Here is a 25,049-nt window from a genome sequence, read left to right as displayed (position 1 = left end):
GCGGCACTTTTCTAACAACACATAGGTGTAAGCCCATCTATAGTCAATGTTCACCTTTTTGTATGCATCTCTATTGTCCATTCTCTACACACACATGTACACACGTTTTATGAGCACCCAATCGGGAAAATTTAAACTACAAAGTTGCTCAGCACTAATACCAGTTTCACCAATTCGGAACATTCAGGATTTCGTCTATCTTCGCTGCGCGAGATCTCCAAATATTTAGTTTTGCCTGCATTTATTCTAAGCGAACTAATCTTGGTACTAAAATCACTAGCAACGCATCAGCGCAGTGCTAATGAATTTCCCTGCTGGGTATAGTGGTCCGTGTGATTACGTTGAACATTGCGTTGAAGTGCAACAGGTTGAGTGTACTATTACATACGTGCGATCACATATGCATATGTGCGTATGTATGCGCACGCTTAAAGGAAGAGGTAAAAATAATACACCCTCGAAATGGTTTAATGCCAAGCTGCGCTCTAAATTGTGGCGCGCATTTTGATATCTTCACATAGATGAGCGCACCAATAGGTACGTTGATACAATCTCGCAACTGTTTTTATGAGAGGAATTTGTATGGCAGAAACACACTCAGAGGTTACCAATTGTCTACCAAGGAGCGCGCGCCATTACTATAGAAAAACCTTTTAATATCTAATCTCCGTAATAGGCAACGAACAAACGACCTACTACTATTTGTACGCTATGCACAAATACACAAAGCTGCAGCAAGCGAAAAATATATCATAAAATACTGATATTTTCCATATTCACATATTCATACATACATACACACATCCAAACACGAGTATTACGCTTCAAACGTCATCGGCCGATATTGGCCAGCCAATCGGTTACAGCAATCGGAAGGTAATGCATTCGTAATTCGAGTAAATAAAAACTAACAATAACAAAAACAAAAACATGAGCAAATATAAATTGTTTTCTTTTAATGGAATTGCAATAATTGAAAACTATTTACTTTAATGACGACTGAAGGTATGTAACATACAGGCACACATACGCACGCAATCGAAAAATAATCGTACAAAATTTACATGCGAATTTTCAATACGAGAATGCCAGCAAGTGCCATTTGAAAGTGTCTATGGTTCAGTGTTTTTTCGAAGGAGAAATGCACTATTAATTAAACCAATAATGATTTTTTTTATCGTAAAAATATGAATGTTGTTCATAAATATTTAAATGGCTCTTGTTTGTGTGCGATTTCTGTTCTTTCTTGAGAAGTTTGTATGCAAATACGATAGCAGGGGATTTACATACGGAGCCACCACACCCGTGCGGCTGCTGGCAAGCTCACGATTACTGAGAGGCTATAATCGCATTATTTGCATAATTTAATGAAAAACGCATAGAAATTTGCACAGATAGGCATGGTATAACATATAAAAATGATAGATAAGAGGTGTGGCTATTGAATAACGAGACTGATGCTGTAAAATATTATATTACTCGGCAGTCGGCTCTACGTTGGCAAAACGAACCAGATTTATATTCCGCAATTACAATCACTTCAGCTGCATTAAAACTTCACGCCGACGCATACCACCGGTGACCCGCACTAAACTGTCTCAACGGCGGTGCGTTTTATCAGTGGTGCGCATTCGATTGTGCCATTAAAAAAAGAAAATAATGAAAATTTCATTTATGTTCATTAAAAACATTTATTTTTCACAACAATGCGGCGACAGATGAAGTGCAGATGGATTCGCACGCCACCTCCTTGCGAAAAATATTAAAATCTGCCCCGGCGGGAAAGTATTTAAGGGGTGAACGTATTACACACATCAGTATGCCCCGTTAATTAAGTATCAGAATCGATAAAAAAAATATATAACATTGTTGTCCTGGTCTCAAATGGACCTGTTCAGAACAATCCTGTTGCGTTTTTACCATCAATGGTGCTTCAGTTCACGTTCCGCAATTTGTAACTACGCATAGCTGGAAAAAGTACAAAATACACCCGTTTTGCTAGAAAAAAAGATGTTCATTTGAACTTTTTATGCTCCGCCTTACAAAGTATGCACCCCTCACCTCAACCGGTTTATGAAATGGTAAATTGCGTACACTGCCGGCATATTATGATAATGCGCTTGCCACTTGAGAACAAGACCTTTCACAAGGTTCTCGAGTCGAAAGCCTATCAGTTGAGGGAAAAAAATAGTGGTGAACTGCGCCATAAGGGCGTGTGTCTACGAACAATATGAGCTCAGTTCGGCTTACACGTATGCCATGGTATAATCCCACTAGCTTTAATCAGGTTATCAAGTAGCACCGTACCCGCCGTACTTCAGCTGTCAAGTTGAAATTAATTATTTATAAACACGGAAAGAAGAGCTTAATTGTGAGCCCACCACTCTAATACCAACCCCAATTCTCGCCTCTTTGCTACAGGCTCTCTACGCTATCTGTTTTATACCAGAAAGATATTACTTAAAAAAAAAAAAGTACCTTACAAAATTACTTACAGGAATTGATTATTTGACTAGCTTTAACGAGGTATTTGTAAACGCTTTGTTGTTCTTTCAAAATTTCATATAGTAAACTCATGTACAGTAGGTTAGTAAAATCTACGAACGCATTTGTTCGATTTAAAAAAAATATTTTAATGACTACCTAAATTTTTAGAACATATTTTTTTATGTTGCAAAGAATTTAGAAGGTGCTCCTAGCGAATTTGAAAGAATCTGGTGATTGGCTGACGTCACCGAGGTCATGACAGCGGTTCGTTTACAAAAAAACTGAGATTGTGTTGGTGATATACGAAAAAAATCAAATCAGTCTTCGCTTATGTTTCTTTGTTGCCGTCTGAAAAAATACTGATTGGGCGAGTGCAAGAATACGTGTGAAATGAGCGAGCAGAATTGTGTTGCTGAATCTCCGGCGACGTGGCAGCCGTAGTTACTCTCACTATTTTGCTTCGGATGGCCAAACCTCGTAATCAATCATCTTTGTCACCAATTGCAAGGCGAATCTAAACACAATGGTGTTGCTTCATTAGCTAATTGGTGACCTATTGTTAAAGTGAGAGCAGTTGTATCTTCTTTTCCTTTCTTCCTTCAGCTGAAATTTGCATTAGACCACCAAATGTTTGCATTTATAAAATCGATATCATCTTGAATCATATGAAGTTTAACACATCTTATTTGCTGGCAAATCGCCATAAGTCAAAAATAAAAAATTCTATATTAGAAAAATGATTTACAATTGTCAATTGAATTTTCATCAAATGAGGTATTCTTAATAAATATCGCCATGCATTTGCATAACATAAAAGAAGAGCTGGTGGTAGTCGCCATATGCTTGTCTAGAAAATTTTACTTGTTGGGATTACGCCAATCCGGTAACAAACGAACGATATTTTATTCATAGCAAAAATTTTAACAAAATGCCAGTGTTTCAAACACTAAAAATACTTTAACGAAATCACTAAACTCCTAAATAAATGCCCAAGAATGATAGAAACAAGATTGCACCTATCAGAGAGTGTGTGAAGTCTCATTGGTGCACTTGCATGAGAGAGATGTGAAAATGCGAACAAGAATGCAAGAAGAAGAAATTACACAAGCAACACACGAGTAAATTGCAAATTGCGATAATTCTGTGGAATTCGCTGAGAGCAAAGTAGCGGCACCACCTTATTATTCTCACCCAAAATGAGATGCCATGAAACTCTCTATATAAAACTCATACGATTTGCCAGCAGTTTACCCACTCGAAAGTATGTATTCTGCAACATGGCCGACTAACTCGTTAACAGAATTTTACAGGGTTGCCCATATTCGACGGACCCGACGGTTTTCGATGACTCTTTGGACCCATTCCAATCGACGAGGCTTGTCCGCAGGCTACAATCTTTGCGTCAATTGAATCTTATACCGGAATAAATGCAAATCAATGCGGATAATTCGTTGTAGAGTGGTCCGAGCAATGCCCAACTACTGAGAACGGCGTTTTTGGAATGTCCTTGGCGACGCCTTGGTCGGTTTTGATTTGGCCTCTTTGGATTGGAAAGAGCATCACCAGTCGAAAACCTTTCGTACAAACGTTTAATGGTGCTCTTATAAGGCGCACTTTTCACATTATTTAATTTTTTATACGCACGTTGAGTTTTCACAATTGACTTCTTTTGTTGAATGTAAATTTCAACAATTTGGGAGCGCTCGTGTGGCGTGTACTGTTCCATAGTAAAAATCTGATTGGACTGACGCTTCCAACGCGGTATGTTATTAAGCGATCTGACGTCTCTGTTAAAAGATACAGGGTTGGCAGATGGCAACCTTGTATGTTGGCACTTTTGAAAATTGGCAATCAAACTACTACCATTCGTTAGCGCAGTTGTTGTTGTTGCTGTTGCCCTTTCACTACCACCTGTTCCCGTGTAGTGTCTTGGTGTTTTTCTTTTTTGTAAGAGTTATAATCACTTTGGATGAAACGAGTGTTCGCAGAATTTAAGAACCCACTGTATATAGCATGAGCCACGTACCATTCACATGGTGAGATTAAAATTGTTGATGTTGACACTTTTTATAGCCCCATAAATCATATATAATCAAAACCTAAATAAAAAAGAATCCAATGGAAAATATGGCCAAGTCGTAATTTACGATGCGATGAAAAGAGAGAGTAAATGCAGGCTGCACAACAAAAACAAAGAAAAGTATATTATTATTTGGGAAATGTACCGAGGAATGTATCAATAGCTTATTAGGTGCATGAAGTGAGTGTGGACTATCGAGTTCTTAACCTTTTATCATCTATGTATACGAGTACTAACGTACATTGTGGGGTAAATATTCAGATTAAAAATAAAAATAAAAAAATTAAAATTAAAATAACAAAAAAAAATATTCATAAAAACAAAAAAAATATTCATAATAACAAACCAAAAATATTCATAACAGAAAAAAATATTTACAATAAAAAAATATTTATAATAAAAAAATATTTATAATAAAAAAAGTTCATAATAAACGAGCAAAGTTCATAATCACAAAAACATATTCATAACAAAAAAATAAGATATCCAAGTTCAAAATTAAATAAAAGTTCATAACAACAAAACAAAACTGTTAATAATAAAAACACTTTTAATAACCAACCTTAGGTTGATTATTTTCTTGCAATAGTTTTTATTTGCTCATGGCAATTACTGACACAGCGCCTGCGAAAATGTGTGTGTCTGTGTGCGTTATTAATAAAATAATTACATAAAATAAAAAATAACATAAACAAAACTAAGCAAAGAATTTGCTTTAGTGGGTATCAAAGTTAAAGCCCCTTCATAAACACCTGCAATTTAATTAAATTGCTCATTCATATTTCATTTTTATGGTGATTTAAAAATCATTTGTAAATGCCGCTTAATTGCCAAAGACAATTTTATTTTTTTTTTGTAAATATAGCGCTTAGTTCACATACTCGTATATTGGGTTATCTAAAAAGTGCGGAAACAAATTGCAGGTCGATGACTTGAATTTTTCGTGTGGTATACACTTGCATCTGGTCACACTATGACGCATTTGTAAGCTGAAATTTTGTTTAGTGGAAAAAAATTTAATTGAAAAAAAAAATTTTATTGAAAAAAAAAATATTTTTTACAAAAAAATTTAACTCAAAGCAAAACTCATTTCAAATTGAAAAAATTTTAAATTAAAAAAAATTAATTTGAAAAACAAAAAAATGTGAAATTGAACAAAGAAATGTATATTAAAAAAACAAATTTTAATTGAAAAAAATATAAATTGAAAACAAAAAAATTAAATTGAAACAAAAAAATATAAATTGAAAAAAACAAAAAATCAATTAAATTAAATGAAAAAAATGTAAATGTAAATTGCACAAAAAAAAATGTTATTGAAAAAAAAAGAATATAAATTGAAAACAAAAAAACAATTTAATTGCAAAAAAAAATCTATTGAAAAAAACAAAAAAACAAATAAATTAAATGAAAAAAATTTTAATGAAAACGTTAAAAAAATTTTAATTTTGAAATTAATTGGAGTTTGAAAACATTCATCATACTTTATTTTACAACTCTAATAAATTCTTTAAACAAAAAAATATATACGAACAAAGTGAGCTTTCCCACTATTTGGAAATAACGAGAGATTAGGCTTAAGGCAAGGTGATAGATTTCATGAATGCGACATCCGTGAGAATATTTCTGGCTGTGACGTAGCAATTGAATAAGCAATAATGGAAACGACGTTGTGCAGGAAATTCACTAATGAATTACAACAAAAAAGGAAAAATTAACAAAAACAAAAAACATTCATAAAAAAAATTTAAAAGGACATAAAAAAATTCCAAAAACAATATATAAAATAAAATAAAAAGATATATAAAAATAAAAATATAAAAAACTATATATATAAAAAAAAGTTATAAAAAAATATCAAAACACGGAAATTAACAAAACAAAAAAAATATTAAAAAAATATTTATAAAAACAAAAATACAAAAATAAATTATAAAAAAAAACAAAATATTATAAAAAAAATAAAAAAAAAAATATTATAAAAGTAAATAAAAAAATAAAAAAAATATTATAAAATTAAATAAAAAAATTAAATAGATTTATAAAACATAAAATTAAAAAATTAAATAAATTTATAAAACATAAAATTAAAAAATTAAATAAATTTATAAAACACACAATTAAATAAATTTAACGAGCAGAAGGCCTTAGTAGCCAGAGTTCTTGTTAAATTTTAGTGTATTGGTTATTTATAACTATTACTCTTACATATAAATAAATAAATTTATAAAACCCACAATTAAATGCATTTATAAAAAAATAAAAATCTTAATTTACAATAATTACGTCAGCTCAATAGCTTGACTGAGTGATTGCCACCTTCTGTATTCTCTCCACCGAGAGCTTAAGATGCAAAACCGCCCTGAAATTTTCAAAATATCGAATTTTTTGCCTAACTTGAAATTATCGGGTGATTTTTTAAGAGCTTGGGAACTTAAAATGATAATACAAAACAGAAATATTGTTGGAATGAATTTTTTTTCTAGTTTTGTTTTAGTTGGGTAGATAATCCCACGGCATTTATTTTTCGAATGCGATACCCGGCATATGTCCGCAGCGGAGCATTTGTTTTTCATTTTATTGTAGCATTGCTTTTCATTTTTATTATTATTAACGAGCGAATTTATCGTACTACGCTAATCCCTTTCTTGTTTGCCACTTGTTGCGTCACAGCCAGGAATACTCTCAAGGATTTCGATCTATCATTCTTGCATATCAACCACAATTGGTCGTGTTTCAACGAAACGAGCGACGAACGATGCGAATCAGGAAATTTCGATTTATCGCTGAGCTAAGTACCGACGTTCCGCTTTCGGATAACGAAATTAATTGTAATAAATCCCCTGTATAAGTACACGAAATTAATGAATAGAAAATTGTATCAAACAACTTTTATACTTATTTAAATGTTTCTTTCGTATGTCTGGTTCTCATTATGTCATTATTTAGGACAAAGCGTGCCATTGTTGTAGGAACATCTGGGATTTTGAGTCATTTCGGTTCGACGCAGTATACAAATTCTCAAATGTCAGAAAGCTGTCATTTTCTTTCAAATTTCGCCATCAAAAGTGTGACATAATGAAAACCAGGCTCTAATTATAAACCTATTTACTTATCATATTTATGAAGCTACAATCACAAGCTCTCTACTGGTTCAACTGCATTAAGCCTCTATTGTTTTTCTTCATGCATGGAGATATTCTCCATGCATTTGAAAATACGCTCAAAACTTTTCACCACACTATCTCTGCTAGGCGTAGCGCTCGTGAAATTCACCATTTCACCACTCCTTCTCTCATGAAGAGTAGATGATAAATTTTGAAACTTCCTGTGTTACGAAAAAATATTTACTTTTTTATTAGCTATATTCCTCAACAACAGTCACCTTAATTTTGCATGCATGCTTTTTCTGATTTGTGAAAAAATTAAACGTTTCACGCTAGTTTTGTGAACAACGTGAAATCGCTAGTTTATGAACACTCAAATTAGATGGAAAACAAATGAATTCAGCAATTCGAATTCGCATCACGCAAAACGAATTCGCTGTATGCCTTCACAGCCTTTCAATAAATCGATTTTTCAAGCATGTGATGCTTACAAATGTTTATGTTGATCCGCGGAAAAGTTAATGAAAAAGGTATACAATTTAAAAGGAAGTCGGGTTCTGCTTCAAATAAATGTGAATTGAAAACTGAAACTTATGAGGTAAAATTATTCGATGTAGCTGTATGGAGAGGAGGTAGTAAATTTGACACCATTTTTTTGCTTTTAATTATAATCATCAGATATTTGAATAAACGAATCTAGATTCGTTCCAATTACAGTATTCGTAAACGAAAATATACAACTTTTTCGAGTTTATGGCAGTTTATTTCAACAAGGCTTTTTTCGGCAAACAAAAAAACTAAAAGCATAGAAAAAGAAGAAAGTGTAAAATTTACTAGCACACCGTAAATTCAAGATTAAACAAAAGTTTTTCTCATAATTAAATTTCTTATGCAACGGAGATCTTTTATTTTGAAAAAAAATCCTCAAAAAATTTGCAAAAATCAACGCCAATTTTCAACGCCTTCAAACTTACACTTAATTACACTGAAATTGAATGAGCTACAAAATTGCATAACTGAAAGTTGCTAAAAAATCTGGTAGACCTGAAATTATGATGACAATTTTAGGATATTATTGTTGTTCCTATAGAATTGCATGCCTAAAAGTTGCTAAAAAATCTGGTAAAAGCAGAAATTATGATGACAATTTTTGGAATTCGTTGAAATGTTTACGAATTTGTTGAAATTTTTGTGAATTTTGAACATAATTTTAAATTTCGATTTAAACTGTTTTTATAATAAGAAATATATATATTTCTTTAAAAAATTAGCGAAAAATATTGTGGAAAGAAGAACTGAACGCATATTTTTAGTGCCTAGTGTATGCACAAGCTGTTGACGAACAATCTAAATAACATTTTATAAACCCTTTAATCTTTTTATTTGATTTTTTTGCGTATCATAATTTTATCTAGTAATTTTTTGCTGCGCATATGCGTGGCGTGCGAACAAAAGCAGAAAAAAGGCAGGAATAAAATTTTTTTGTTTTTCTTTTTTTGTTGTTTTGAATGTTGACATAAAAAATTACCAAATAAAATTCGGGTTGTACTAATAACTCAACTTTAAATTATGACTGATGGTAAACGGCGAGTGCCTTGATTACTTTCTACTTCGCTTACAATACGAAATTTTCAATTTTTTTTCTTTTTAAGCTATACTGAAGCACATAAATTGAATGGAGTGGAACACTCTAGATTTCATTTTAAAATTATGATAGCGAAATATAAAATATGGGCGCGGGCAGATAATTGTGATTAGAATTTATTTGAGAAATAATTAACCACCTCGTCTGCTATTGCATTGATAAGTGTCGATAAGAAAATTAGACAGCCGACTGATCTTTACTTGTCACAAAATATCCTCTGGAGAATTAATGAAGTGCGCATCAAATATTCATAACTCAATCGCACATAAACAGCTCAGCTGAGAAGATGATTTCAGCTTGCCATCCTTTAAGAAGAACAGCCGCTTTAACCACTTTCATTTATCCCAATGAAAATTTCTGGCGATTGCATTGAAATTCAGTCGTAAGTGAATCACAGAACATGCCCGAATGTTTAGTGTTTACATTGAGCCGCAGCGCGTGAATTACCATTGAACAGCGTCATATTGCGACCACCATCACTGTTGAAGGCAGTGGCTTTGTCAGCCTCACCGAGCGTACGTCATTTTAACGCCAACTCATGGCTAGAAAGACCTCACGACCTTTCATGTACAGCTGACCATCTGGCAATTCCGAGCAAAGCTAAAACACACCTAACCAGGCGCAGCTTGCAAGGTAAGACAAATAACAAATCCCCAATTTAAGAAATCCACTTCGCGAGTGTTCCTAACTGGCACTTTTTCGATTCTTAACTGAGACTAGATTATTGCTGTGCACTGGTAACCGTATAAGTTTAGACAGCATAAGGGAAAGATGCTCACAAACTTGGCGAGTGTCTCCTGTAATCCTGTATAGTGTAAGGCTTGACATTTTGCTACGTCTTAGAATGGCAAATAATTTTTATAAACAGCTGCTTCTTTATATAATTCAATTAGCTTTGTGCGCAGTTGATTCGGACCCACGGCGCATATGCCACACAACTCACCTCAGCACAAAAAATTCAAAAGACCAATATTAGCAGTCAGCCATCAAAAGTGGGCTAAACCGGAACTTGAAAAAGCACATAAAGGGTGTTTTTTTTAGAGGTTAGGTTTTCAAGTTGGCACTACTTTTTTCGTAGATGGTCTTTTTGACAGCTGTCACTTGATTTATGCTCAGTTTGGTTTGCCATTTCATAATGAATAGACTTACACCTGAACAACGTTTGCAAATCGTGCAAATTTATTACGAAAATAATGGTTCGGTTCGTGCGACGCATCGAAGAAAATTTTGTTCCGCGATGAAGCTCACTTTTGGTTGAATGGACATGTCAATAAGCAAAATTGTCGCATTTGGAGTGAACATACTACTGTGGGCAAAAAGTAAGGTGAATTTGGTTGTAAAATGAAAAATCTTTATTTATTCTTGTAAATCAATTTCATCCCTTTCAAAATAATCCCCTCTCGATGAAATACACTTATGCCAACGATTTTTCCAATCCCCGAAACATGCCAAATAGTCCATTTCCGGTATAGCCATCAGCACCTTCTTCGATTCAGCTTTTATCTCCTCAATCGACTCGAAACGCGTTCCCCGGAGTGATCTCTTGAGTTTTGGGAATAGCCAGAAGTCACACGGAGCCAAATCAGACGGTGCATTATCGTGATGCAAAAACTAAGAGTTGTTGGCCCATAATTCTGGTCTTTTTAGACGAATTGCTTCACGTAAACGACGCATAACGCTCAAATAATATTCCTTATTAACAGTTTGGCCAGATGGAAGGAATTCATAGTGCACCACACCACGAAAACCGAAAAAAACTGTCATCATGACCTTTATTTTTGAACGACTTTGACGTGCTCTTTTCGGTCTGGACTCGCCTTTAGCACGATATTGGCTTGATTGGTCGGTTGTTTCAGGTCATAAGCATAAATCCAAGTCTCATCTCCCGTAATGATGCATTTGAGCTTGTCCTGATAGTCTGAAAGCATTGTTTCACACACATCAACGCGACGACTTTTTTCCAAGAAATTGAGAGTTTTCGGTACCAAACGAGATTTGACTTTTCGTAGGCCCAAATGGTCTTTCAAAATAGTTTTCACAGATTCTTCTGATATTCCGATCATATCTGTAAGGTCTTTAATAGTCAACCGACGATTTTTGAGGACTAACTCCTTCACTTTATTGACGTGTTGGTCATCTGTTGACGTCGATGGTCATCCGGAGCGCTCCAAGTCATCAACACGTTCTCGACCCTCTTTGAAGTCTTTGTACCACTTATAAACATTTTTCTGCGACATGATCGAATCACCAAATGCCTTCTGCAACATGCTAAGCGTTTCCGCAGCCGAAATTTCATTCCGCAAACAAAATTTGATGGCACTTCTCTGCTCAATCAAATCAGACATTGTAAAAATCGAAAAATGCACTCTTGGTCGTTTGGTAAACACAAGCGTAAATATATTACTGATAATGACATTCACATGAAAGTTGGCCCAGATATTATTAACAGTGCTGCCAACTCATGAAAAAAATAACTATAGCGAAATTTTAGTCGTGCGAAGTTTAACAAATAAATTCACCTTACTTTTTGCCCATAGTAGTAATCCACAAGTCATTGCTGAGACGCCGTTACATCCTCAAAAAGTCACTGTTTGGTGTGCTCTATGGGCAGAGGGAATCATTGGTCCATATTTCTTTAAAAATGAAGCCGGCCATAATGTTACAGTCAATGGAGAGCGCTATAGAGCCATGATTAACGACTTTTTCGTGCCTGAATTGGACGATGTTGATGTGGACGACCTTTGGTTCCAACAAGACGGCGCTACATGCCATACAGCCAACGCAACAATCGATTTATTGAAGGAAACTTTTGGTGAGCGCATTATCTCGCGCCGTGGACCTGTGGCGTGGCCTCCAAGATCGTGCGATATAGCACCGCTGGACTATTTCTTGTGGGGCTATGTGAAGTCGCTTGTCTACGCAGATAAGCCCGAGACGATTGACATCTTGGAAGAGAATATTCGGCGTGTTATTGCTGACATACGGCCCCAATTGCTGCAAAAAGTGGTCGAAAATTGGGCCTCTCGGCTGGAATTTATTCGAGCCAGCCGCGGCGGCCACTTGCCCGAAATCATTTTTAAAACATAATGGCAAACCCTTATCTTTATAATAAAGCTAAATTCTTGGCCATAACATTAAATTATATACGTTTTATTTCATCTTGAAAACCTAACCTCTAAAAAAAACACCCTCTATGTACATTTGCTCGTCACTGATCCCGCGCCCTTACACCACATAAAATCGCACCCGCGCTAAGCACTGCTCAAAAAGTCAAAGACACCCTGGAACTCATTCAAACGAAGTAAAAATAGCAATAAGGCTCAAAACAAAGAAAGGTTCAGAATATGATCACGTCACTGGGGAACTACTCAAACAATTGCCCGATTGAGGAATCTCTTTTCTCACGAGTATAATCACACCACGGGAGACTTCAATCACACCCACCCAACCCTTTAATCACAGAATGCCATCACTCAATGCCATCTCTGGTAAGAGACTGAAGAGGAAGTCAACAATGGAGTTTTATGCTAGTAAGCTACAGTGTCAGAAAAAAAGAACCGTTTTTTTTTTGTAACTTCAATATATATTTCGTTCTACTTGTTGCTGCATAATGAGTATAGTCCCCCTCAAGGGCTACGACGCTGGTGCTAACTCAGGTTAGTGTCGTTCGAAACTGAGTGAGAAGTACGCGAAGCGTTTTGAGGCGGTATTTTTATGCGCGCATTCGAAAGAGCCGAAAATATCTTACGCCGTGGCTGCAAAAGTGATTAAAAAATCAAAAAAAGTTTGTTGGGATGTGGAATAAGTGGTACAAGGTGTACAAAAATGTTGATGATTTTTCCGAGCGCGTCAAAAATGTCTACGATCGTTCCGAAAAAACAGCATTTGAGGGAAGTCATGCTTCAATTATTATCTTTTAAAGAAAATTGCAGCTGAAACGCAATGAAAATGGTCCAGAAAGCAGATAACTGGATGCCACATCAATTGAAGGAGAGGGATATCGAGAGACGTTTGGTGACGTGTGAGATGTTTCTTGAACGGCAGAAAAGAAAAGGTTTACTGCATCGCGTTGTCACTGACGACGAAAAATTGATCTATTATGATAACCCTAAGCGTCGAAAATGTTGCCAGCCAGTTGAACCAGGTCCATCGACAGCGAAAAAAAATGTATTTTTCAAGGGTATGTTGTGCATCTGGTTGAATCAGAAGGGTGTCATCTATTATGAACTCCTTAAACCATCTGAAACAATCACTGGCGATCGTTACCGACTGCAGCTAATGCGTTTGAATCGAGGCGTCAATGAAAAGCGGCTGGAATGGGACGGTATGGAATGGAACGTTGTTAAATCGGTCCAGAAATATTTAGAGGGACTGAATTGCGAAATCTTATCCCACCCGCCATATTCCCCAGATATGGCACCTTCGGATTACCATCTGTTCCGATCAATGCAGTCAGCAGTCAGCCCTTATTAGAGAGCGGTTCGCTTCTTACGAGAGCATCGCAAACTGACTCAATGAAAGGATCAAGTCAAAAGAACTCGAATTTTTCGTCAGAGGAATCCGTATGCTGCCTGAAAGTTGGAGTTAAGTTGTAGCTTCCAATGGCACATACTTCACATCATATCAGGTATTATTTAAATGTTTAAATAATTCGTCACTTTGGCTAGGAAAGGACAGAAACATATTCCCATACCCAATATTTTGATCTACTTGTATCTTCATCTTCTAGATTGGCGCGAAAACCGCTTAGCTTATGCGATTTTTACTGAATTTAACCAGTCGTTTTTTCGCAAGTTGGAAACACCCAGTGAAGCAATGTCCTTCTTCACCTGATCTTTCCAACGTGCAACACCTAATACAACCCTGCAAGCATTCAGACAACAACAAAATGCAGTATACGGCTTTGTTATGGCTTTTATCTTTTTCTGATAAATATTTGCGAAAAGAATTTGTTGTACAGATACACGTTTTTTTTTCATTCGCGTTTTTTTTCGCTAATTTGTGAAATCGGTCAATGACCTTTGGAAGCGCAATTTTCAATGAAGCAAACTTTAAACGGATCATAAATATTTATATTCTTGTTTGTTTCCCTATTGCTATCGATTTCGGCCAGCAGTTCAAAAGTCAATGGATAATTCTGAAAATATTAAGAAAAATATTAAACTTTTTCCAATGAGACATTTTAATTGAATCATTACATTTGACAATTTTTTCTGTTCACGGTGTTGGGTGTTTTCTTCCATATAAAAAAATGTGGAGTAGCCGTTAAATAGAAAAGTGCACTAGACCGCAACAAAAAAAATCTGAAAAATCAGAGTGATTTCTGATCTACTCGAAACTTGTTGCCCTTTATTCAAAATTGCACAAAATTCACCCGAAATACCCGAACTTTTTCTAAAAATTCTGAGTAAAAAGTTTGAAATTTTGATGAAAATTTGTCAAATTTACACAAATTTTATACAAAATTTCAAACTTTGCTTTATATGATTTTTGCTGTAGTGTGAACTACATTTTTATAAAAAAATAATTGAAATTATGAAATAAAGAAAAAATAGTCAAAATTTATATTTAAGATTTATTGGAGGTTTGCACTCCCATCTCTTTATCTTTTGTGCCTCAAAACTTATCAATATGTGGTGTACACTTTCTTTTGGCGTCGACTGTATGTATTTCATCCACCTAACTTCAGCCATCGGCAGGCAATAGCAATTCTGCCATAAAAAGCTCCTCATAAAAATGTCTTAACTGTAGGTCCATCCGTTTGTAGGACAACCTCAAGACGCACGCCACAAATAGGAGGCCAAACACCTGACGAAGTGTGCGCGCCAATTATTTATTTTTTAACTTCAGCCATTGCGAAATAATCGCTCTCAACTACGTGATAACTTGCTTCCACGACAGTCGGGTCTACGTTACCGGAGCGACAAGGATTTATATACGCCCAAGAGTTGTCATTTTAGCAGCATTCCTCAAAAACAAATTCCTGACAGTGGCATAGCCTACTCGTATAAAGCTTGTATATTTGCGCAATTGTGTTCCATGTGAGTATTATTCACAATAGAGGCTTTCAAAACAAAAATTATACATAAAAAATTCGCTAGAGAGTTTATGTTTCTTCCCCCTCTTCTTTTACATTTCCGGAGCAGAGTAAATTTGGAAGGCAAAATACGATTTCGTACACAAATTGCAAAAGTTAAATCTCTCCCATGCACATACAATACTTTTTAACAAAAATAGATTCAGTTCAAAGTAATGACGTCACTCGCGCTGAAATTCCTATTGGTGAAGAAGTTTCACAGCAAAATACATAAATATTTTTTTATGCAATGCCAGCGAGATAAGAATTTCACATAAACCCGGATTTTATTTTTATAAAAATTCGTTAGCTTTCATAACAAAATTCTTTCATAGGTCGACTTAAGCTGTTATTGTTTGTGACCATAGGTATACATGCATACATACATAAGTACATTAATAAAAATCTGTTAAATTTCGTAGTGACAAAAAATGTAAGGCTTAGGTTGATGGAAATGCTCAGCGCTAATAATTTACGTCTTATTATTTTAGCTACAACTGTAACGAAATATCAAAATTCTTATCACAGATAAGCGTAAATCTTCATTGAACCTCTAAATACTAAAAAATTTTGAATTGTGCGAAATTCTAATTGAGAATGGCCAAATTTCGAAACCTGCACATACACACATGCGTACATATGCGCGTGTATATTCAGCAAATGGCATTAGTTCGAACCGGTTGCGGTTTGTTGGCGCTAAAAAGTATCCAAGTGAAATTTAATTAGTTTCAAGTGTGAGAAATTCATCTACACACGGCGTCGCTCAATTGCGGTTTGAGGCGAAACAAACCTGGTAGAAAAACACGGATGCCAAGCGTGATCAGCTACGCGAACCCAGTCGTTATTCGTTAGTCAATATGCCAAAATATTCCAAAAAGCTGAAAACAAACGTAAACAACACAAAATCTGACACAAATACAAATGAAAACGAAGGGGGAAAAAAACTCATAAAAAATATTACCAACGCGAGATTAGTGCACATGCAAATACAGTGGCTCGATAAAGAAGTCGAACAAAGTGTGGGTCGAAGTTTCGCGATGAAAAATATACATAAATGATGAACTTGCGCTACTTTTTATTTTATATTTTTCTAAAGATGCCTAAATGTGGCATAAATAATACTCGCAATAATTTTGAAAAGGTTTAATTTTCTTGTAACACAAAACAAATCCCTTAAACATAAAAACAAAAACTAAATAAAAATTAAGTAACAAAAAATTAAATAAGAATAAAAAATTAAAAAAAGAAAAAACAAAACATATTTCAAAAAAATAGAAAAAACATTAAAAAAAAGACATTAAAAAAAAATTTAAATAAAAAAAAATTACATACGGTGAAAAATGATGAGCTTGCGCCATTTTGTGTTTTATATTTTTCTAAAGATGCCTTAATGTGGTCTAACTAATATTCGCAATAATTTGGAAAACCTTCAATTTTCGAGTAACACAAAAAATAAAATGAAAAACCCCAAAAACATATCTAAAACAAAATTACAAAATACAAAAACAGAAATAAAAAATATACATATAAAATAAAAATATTAAAAAGAAATAAAAAAAAAATCAAATATATTAAATAAATAAAAAATATACATAAAACATATGAAAAATATATAAAAATATAAAAAATATGTAAAAAAGTATATAAAAAAATATAAAAAATATATATAAAAAATAAAAAATATATATAAAAAATATACAATATATACAAAAACAAAGAACATAAACAAAAAATTAAAAAAAAAAATTTTATATATTAAAAATAAAAAAAACCTTAAAAAACAAAAATAAAAAAATTTAAAAGAAAAATCAAAAAGATAAAAAAATCCCAAAAACATTTAAAAAAAAATAAATAGGACTTATGGAAATCCAAGTATACTTCCTCACGCTCAATTTCATGACAGCGGAGTCGGTTATATATACATTAGGCCGAGTCGATTTGTGGGGAGGCAAAAAAATCGCTCATTGCTCTGTGAAAATCATATAATAAGAAACTTCGCCGAAGGAACCATACCTCTAAAACGAATTCTGATGTCCCCCAACTTGGGTCGAACTTTTTAGTTTCTTTTCTATAACTCACTTAAATTAATTTTTTCATTTACATATGTTCTGACTAAATAAATTTCTTAAGAGAAAAAATAGATATTATTATAAATAAATAATAAATATTATTATAAAACATAGCCATTCAGTTGATTTTTTCATATAAAGCCCAAAACTAGTGATATTTTTAAATTGGGGGACATCAGAATTCGTTTTAGAGGTATGGTTCCTTTGGCAAAGTTTCTTATTTTGATCCCTAGAATACGATTTTCACAGAGCAATGAGCGATTTTTAAATCGACCCGCCCTAATATACATATATAAGAAAAATATAAAAAAGATATAAAAAAATATTCACAAAAATATAAAAAATATATATAAAAAATTATTAAAAAAATATACAAAAAATTAAAATAAAATAAAAAAACATATTACAAAGAATATTAAAAAATAAAAAACAAAATAAAAATCCCTAAAACATAAAAAAACTAAAAAAAAAAATTAAAAATTATATAAAAAATAAGAGCAAAAATACTGAAATAAAAAATAAAAATAAAAAAAAAATTAAATAGAAATAGAAAAACATTTGAAAAAAAAAAACCAAATAAATAAAAATAAGAACCAAAAATAAAAAAACATTTGAAAAAAAAAACCAAATAAACAAAAATAAGAAACAAAAATAAAAAAAAAACCTTAAAAAAATTAAAAAACAAAAATAGAAAAAAAAAAAAATCCCAAAAACATTTAAAAAAAAATTAATCGTACTTATGGAAATACAAGTATAAATCTTCACGTTGAATTTCATGTAGGAAGAGTCGGTTCTACGTTACCAGAAGGACCGTGTTTTATATTTGGCCAAGAACTGCCAGTTAAGCAGCATTCCTCTAACATTACCGGTAAATTTTTCTACTGGCAAAACAACAACACACTTTTTTTTGTAAAGTAAAAACTAAAAGAGTTATAATCTGTACTAAATTTAAACTTCGAAGTATTAAAAGCATACCTAAAAACAAATGTGCGACAAAATAGAATCATTCAATTGAAGTTAATTTTATTTTCAAAATTAATTACTCTGTCCAAGAGTTTCCCTAAAATGTTACTCAACATGAACAGACGCTAGTAATTATGAAAGATGAGGTATCCAAGATCAATATTGCTAATCCAGAGAGTCTGATTTTTATTACGCGACGAAAGTACGAATAGTTTATCGAAAGTATTATAAATAAAACAGCTTGAAATATGAAAGATGTTTGTCCGTAGACGGCTACAGTAGAGTAGGGGATCTTTCTTGCATCAGATCATTTTAGCCCTCTATCTCCAACCTAAATGCGCATTTTTGACCCTTTCTCAAACAAGTTAAAGTTAGTTAGAGGGTTCAATTAGGTATAAGTATGAATTATGCACGGTTTTGCTAGAAAAAATATCAAAAATTAGCACTTTTTAAGCTGATCGCAACGATACTAAAGTTTTATGATTAAAAATAGAGGAGATATCGAAAGTAAAAGTGGAAGGCTCGCGGTGTTTTGCCAGAACCTTTTACTGTATATAATTTTTAATTAAATTGTAGTTTTCGAAAGAAACAAAATTGTTTTATGTAACTTTTTCATATTTTTTTATGAAAATGTAATTTTTTGCCAAAAACTCCTAACATTTTTTTTCATATCAAAATAAAGATAGCTACAATTATGTATGTAATTAGGCTGGTTTGGGAAATATATTTAAAACCTTTACTGTTGAAAAACGCACAGCCGAATGGGTTGATGAATACTGTTCGGAAGCGCGCAGGTTCGAATTTCCGTGCATGAAACATCAAATAATAGAAAGTTTTTCCAGCAGTCGCCCCTCGGTAGGCAAGGCAAACTATAAGTCCCTTCATTTGTTGAACAACATCAAGACGCACGCCACAAATATGAGGAGGAGCTCGGAACAGACACTCAAAAAGGGTGTAAGCGTCTTGGAAATTGCGACCAAGGAAGGGTGAGGCGAAGCGGATTTTCGTTAAAAACTTTACAATTTAATTAAAATAAGTAACCGAGACATAGGACTGAAATGTATGTATGGATGCCTTGCATCGGCAAGACTTTTACTGTTTGTTCTACTGAAAAAGAATGTTACAGGATTACCGAAATGATCTATTTTACTCACATTTTAACAAAAAAAAATCATTGCAGATTATTGCGTTCTTGGTGATAAAGAAAGTTTTGCTTTGCGGATTATTTCGCCGAATGATGCAAAAGGGCAAAGCTCTGCTAGCGAAGATTTGGTGCTTAAAATGATCAAGCGGCTTCACTGTTTGAGCTAATTTGGTCTTGTAAGGGTGTAGGCCAAAACGGCTATGCACAAAATTCGCCGTAAGGTGGACTTAGAGAGATGCTCAACGGCGTAAGCACTCAGCATTTCGGCAGTAATTCATAATTTATTTCGGATAGGATATTGGTCTTATTTTTAATAATTCATAAACTTTGCGCGTTCGTTAACTTAACGATGATAAAAATGTTAGTCATCAATAAAAAATCAATTTGACAAAGTTAGATCATAAATCAGTGGTCCTATATGGGCTGTGAAACATGGTATGTGACCGCTGCAAAAATAAAAAAGCTTAAGACCTTCATAAATCGCTGCCTTAAAGTCATCCTGTGGCCGTTGTAACAACAAAAAAGCTTAAGACCTTCAGAAATCCCTGCCTTAGAGTCATCCTGCGTGGTCGATAACAGGGTGTCAAATGATGAGCTCCTCTCACGAAGTAGGCAAAGGCCAGATGCGCAAACATAAATGGAGACGGATTGGTCATACTTTGCGAAAATTTGCGACTGGGATCAGGCTCTCAGACTCACACAGTAGAGGTCGAGCGAAAGGTTCTTGGAGACGAAGCCTATACGATGAATTCACGACAGCTTACAACTCGCTGGCAGGGCCGCAAATAAAGTCAAATAAACCAGAAATCGATTCCAATGTAATTTATTTGTTTCGGAACATTGCACCCCCAATTGGCACGCCAGCAAAATAATAATAATAGTCAGATCATATAGGGGAGGTAAAGGGCGTGCGTTATTAGTGAAACACAAAATTGTTAACTTGAGTTACTAGAGAAACTTATAAAAATTTAATTGAATTATTGAAAAAAAATTAAAAAAAAAAATTAAAAAAAAAAAAAATTTTAAAAAAATTAAAAAAAAAAATTAAAAAAAAAATTTAAAAAAAAATTAAAAAAAAAAAAACATTTAAAAAAATTAAAAAAAAACAACATTTAGAAAAAATTAAAAAAAATTAAAAAAATAAATATAAAAAACAAAAAATGTTTTTAAATTAAAAAAAAATATATTAAAAAAATTAAAAAACTTTTTTTTTTAAATATTAAAAAAATTAAAACAAAAATTAAAAAAATAACAACAAAAATTCAAATAGTAAAAAAAATTTTTAAATAAATAAATAAATAAAAAATTTTTTTTTTTAAATAATAAAAACATAATAATAATAACAATAAAATAAAAACTTAATAATAATAACAATAAACAAAAATAATAATAACAATAAAATAAAAACATAATAATAATAATTTAAAAAAATTTTCCGACACAATACACACACCCCATTTTTTTTTAATTATTTATTATTTTCTTTAACTGTTTTTTCATCCTTTTTGACAGGAGTTGAGCTAAATTTGCTTTCTATTTGAATTCTAAAACGGAAATATTAAATTTCTGATATTCGATTTCTATTTTGTCCGACTTCTTTATTGCGCCACTGTGCACCAAAGTGAGTGTGCTTAGAATAATTCTTATCGTAATTTTTTTTTCAATATTTTTGTCTTATTTTTTTTGCTTGTTAAGTGCCCCTTGGCACTTTAGACCGCTCATCACATAATGCACCAAAGTAATAAAATAAGCTTTTCGTTGAGGTTGAATAATCTGGTTTTGATAACACAGCTGACGCACATCACATCGTCTATAATTGGCGCTAGTTTATTAATTTGGTAACATTTTAGCACCCGAAGTCACAGTTAAATTTATATACTATAATTTTTCACCATTTTGGGTTTGAAAATCTCACTTTTGAACCCCTGCTTGGAGTTACAGTAGCCGGTTGAGAAGAAACGGCCAACAATGGAAGAATCAAATAGAGCTCGAGTTGTTTTACTATACGCTGAGCAATTGGTATTTGTTTTTTTTTTTTTGTGGTTTTCTTTTTTTTTACTATGCGATAAAGAGAATACTGCAGCACCATAAACAACGATACAATGCCAACAAGCTAACAAGTCACACTAAAGCGGAGACAAAAATGTCACACGTGAATGGTCGAAGTGTCGACGAAAATGGCCCAAAAATAGGCAGCGAATATCAAGCAGAAGATTTTATCGCAAATAATTTTATGGATGTTTGTCGCTGCGTAGATGTGTAGTTTGTGTTGTTTCAAAGTCACAAAGAGAATATAATGAAATAAATAAAAAAAAAATGTAAATAAAAAAATGAGAATGAAAACAGAAAAAAAACTTTAAATAAAAAATGAGAATGAAAATAAAAAAAAGTGGGGAAAAAAATAAAAATTTAAATAACAAAAATCAAAAAAATTAAATCAAATCAAAATGTATGCGTACAAAAGTGTATGCATAAAAATGTCCACTCTGAATAACCAGCTGGCAGGCAGCATACAACATATGTACGTATTTTTGTAGCAACAAAAATCAACTCGACATTTGCAAAAACCGTTCGGCTGACAACAGAATATCAAAATAATAATAAAAGAAATCTGCAGACAAAACACAATCGGCGATTTCGCAGCTCTAGCGGCGGCAGCGATTGACGCCCAAAAGCAAAATGGTATAATACAATTATACGTCGCTCCTAGCAATTTAGCAATTCTTACAACGTTGTTGGTAATATTAACTTATAAACAATAATTTCAAAATTCACTTTCGATTTTCCTTCTCTCTTCATGGCGTTTACAAAAAAAAAACATATGTAACTTTTATTTTTATTCTTTTTTACCGCTTAATAAATAAATCCATCAACTAAAATGCCGTTGGTGGCCAAAGCGCACAGCGACTGCGGCGCCAAAAAAGTCACAGCGAGTAATCCAAAATGCTTTTGACTGCGCGCCAGTATATCAAATAACGGCATATGCGAGCAAAACCACAGTGCAGTAATGCGGTGTCAGGCAATAAAATAAGCAAAACTGATGTCAGCACTTTTAGTTGGTCACTCAACTTTCAGCACAATTCGTAGGCGACCGGTCTCCGCACTTTTACTCGTTACTTTTATAGTTAATTGGCTTCCTGCTAATGCCAATGCTCCAAGTGGCTAAATGTACTACCACTACAATATCAGTGGTTAATACCAATTAGCGCACAAGAATCTGCGACTCACTATTAACTGACTACTAACTAGTACTGTGTTCGCTCGCCTTGACGTTCAAGACAAGAATGAGCGGAAACAAGCGAAGCTCGCACGCAAGCAAGCAATAAAGTATGGGAGCGCACAGTGTTGAATGTTGAATGTGGACTCCTAGTGGTGACAGCAACGATGCCGATAATAATGTCGACACCACCAATAAAACTGAGATAACAACACTAACAATGAAAGGGAAATGTAATTCCAGGCGCCATCGGTCAAGTAAAAAGGGGGAACAAAGTAGCGGTGCTGCCCATTCGTAAATCGATTCTCACCACTGGAAGTGTGCAAATTAACTGCACATGCGAGTAGATGAGTGGGCTTACGTAGACCTGCAGGAATATCAATAGAAGAGTAATTTGATGAAGACTTGTAAAACCATACACATACACAGTTTCTTTCGCATTTTTTTTTTATTTCTTATGTCATACCTAAAATTTAAATATACATACATACAAAAAAATCAAACAGGCGAATCACAATTTAACCACAATTCCATCAAAGACGCAGTGCAAACAGTTTACAATTCGCGCAAACCAAAAAAACCTGCAAATTCTGGATTTGTCGATGGTGGAAACGTATAAGAAGCGAAGAGTGTGAATCAAGAAAACCAGCTGTCGCTACGACGTTACCGATAAGATCGAGATTTATGGGCGTTCGAAGATTGTCACAGCGGATAACTGAGCCGCAAAAAAGTGCTATTGCAAAATATTAAACTCCTAACGCGAAGTAGTCCTTCAGTAATTATATACGTATTAAGCACTTCACTCCTATTGGGCTAAACTTAAATTAAAAAAAAAAATGCATTGATAATAATTAACTTAGTTGTATGTATTTGTATTCGTGTCGAGTCTGTTTGCTTTTTTCTTTAGATTTTGTTAAGTGGCCTAGTATACACGAATTCGTATGGAATACCTGCTTGGGACATAAACAGCATGAAAGTACTTAAGGTAAGTGCGCGTAAGAGGCAGTTAATCAGTCAGTAGCCAGACATTCACAGTGTAAAACTTACAAGCACTTTGGTTATTCTTCTTCTGCTGCGCACTTTTACTCCCACCACATTGACTTGTCTCCTTATCTGAAACTCTTTTCCGTTGGTCAATATCCTATACGTATCGCAATTTTGCTATTGTTATACAGCGTTGACGTTTGCGGCTCAAATACAAATATGGCTATAGAAATAGCTACGCTCTGTTATTTCCCAAATATTTCACATATGACTATAGAAATAGCTACGTGTTATTATTTCCCTATTATTGCACAACATCTAACCCTCCATTTTCCTTAAAAGCGCTTTCCATAAATTCGCAATTGTATTATGAAGTACTTAGATGACAGAGCCGTATCTTGCAAATCCTAGCCGGACTCCCGCCATGGGCGCTCCAGAACTATTGTACTGACCCGCAAAATACGCTTAGCTTGCATTCACCTTCACTATGAACCAAGTCGTAAACAAATTGTGCGTCTCAATTCTCAGATCTGCTTTCAGCTGTATGACTTACAACTTTTCCGAGGTGGGAATCCAAATTTATGGTGCGCTTGCCTTGATGTTGTTCCACAAATGGAGGGGCATACAGTTTTATGCCGACTCCGGGCAGCAAATGGTTTTTATGCGTATCTTTTCCATGGTAGAAATACACTCAGAGGTTTGCCATTGCCTGCCGAGGGGCGACCGCTATTAGAAAAAAACTTTTCACTTTCAATTCATTTTGTTGTTTCATTAATGGGTATTCGAACCTACGCTTTCCCGAATGGTAGTTACACATCAAACCATTCGACTACGGCGGCCGCCAAAGTGTTTCCCAATGGTTTTAGTAGTCACCCCGGCAGCTATTAAATTAAATTAATACATTTTGGCACCGGTACTCTACTTTCTCTCATCTGAAGAGCTCTATTACCTCAAAAATTATGTTTTGAGGCAACTCATGCCACACTTAGTAGACACTTTGTTTTAATTAACGTGCAGTTTCTGTGAGGATTAAAACTCTATTTTGTCCAATTTGCAAATTTATTTATCCCATGTTGGGATTACTGAACATTTTTTCTTGTAAAGCGGCGTACTTATATCTGGGACAACATAAGGGCGCACCAAAAAAGAGCGAGAAACTCGACCTAAGCACGTTTAAGAACATATGAAGAGGTCGAAAAGACCACCGATAAGCTACAGATGCCTTCAGTTTTAGGAAGAAATCGAGATTTTAGGTCGAAGAATTATTTTAAAGAAGA

General features: G+C 33.8%; 2 protein-coding genes across 3 annotated transcripts in view; both read right to left on the bottom strand.

The window, feature by feature from the left end:
- LOC129239540 (uncharacterized) overlaps positions 1-813 on the bottom strand; it is a 67,903-nt gene extending 67,090 nt beyond the window's left edge. The window contains exon 1 of the mRNA XM_054875093.1: positions 795-813. The gene's annotated coding sequence lies outside the window, so the exon portion shown is untranslated. The remainder of the gene's footprint in view (positions 1-794) is intronic.
- LOC129239541 (6-phosphofructo-2-kinase/fructose-2,6-bisphosphatase 1) overlaps positions 1-25,049 on the bottom strand; it is a 71,873-nt gene that overhangs the window by 10,178 nt on the left and 36,646 nt on the right. Inside the window, exon 1 of one of the 2 annotated variants that reach the window (XM_054875095.1) lies at positions 22,422-22,559. The exons of the other annotated variant lie outside the window; for it this stretch is intronic. The gene's annotated coding sequence lies outside the window, so the exon portion shown is untranslated. Of the gene's footprint in view, positions 1-22,421; positions 22,560-25,049 lie in introns of those variants that run through there. 2 annotated transcript variants of the gene reach the window in all.

Source organism: Anastrepha obliqua, chromosome 2, assembly GCF_027943255.1.
Source record: "Anastrepha obliqua isolate idAnaObli1 chromosome 2, idAnaObli1_1.0, whole genome shotgun sequence".
NCBI classification, from domain to species: Eukaryota; Metazoa; Arthropoda; class Insecta; order Diptera; family Tephritidae; genus Anastrepha; species Anastrepha obliqua.
Note: the sequence above shows the minus strand (reverse complement) of the source record. Positions and strands in the feature narration are given on the sequence as shown.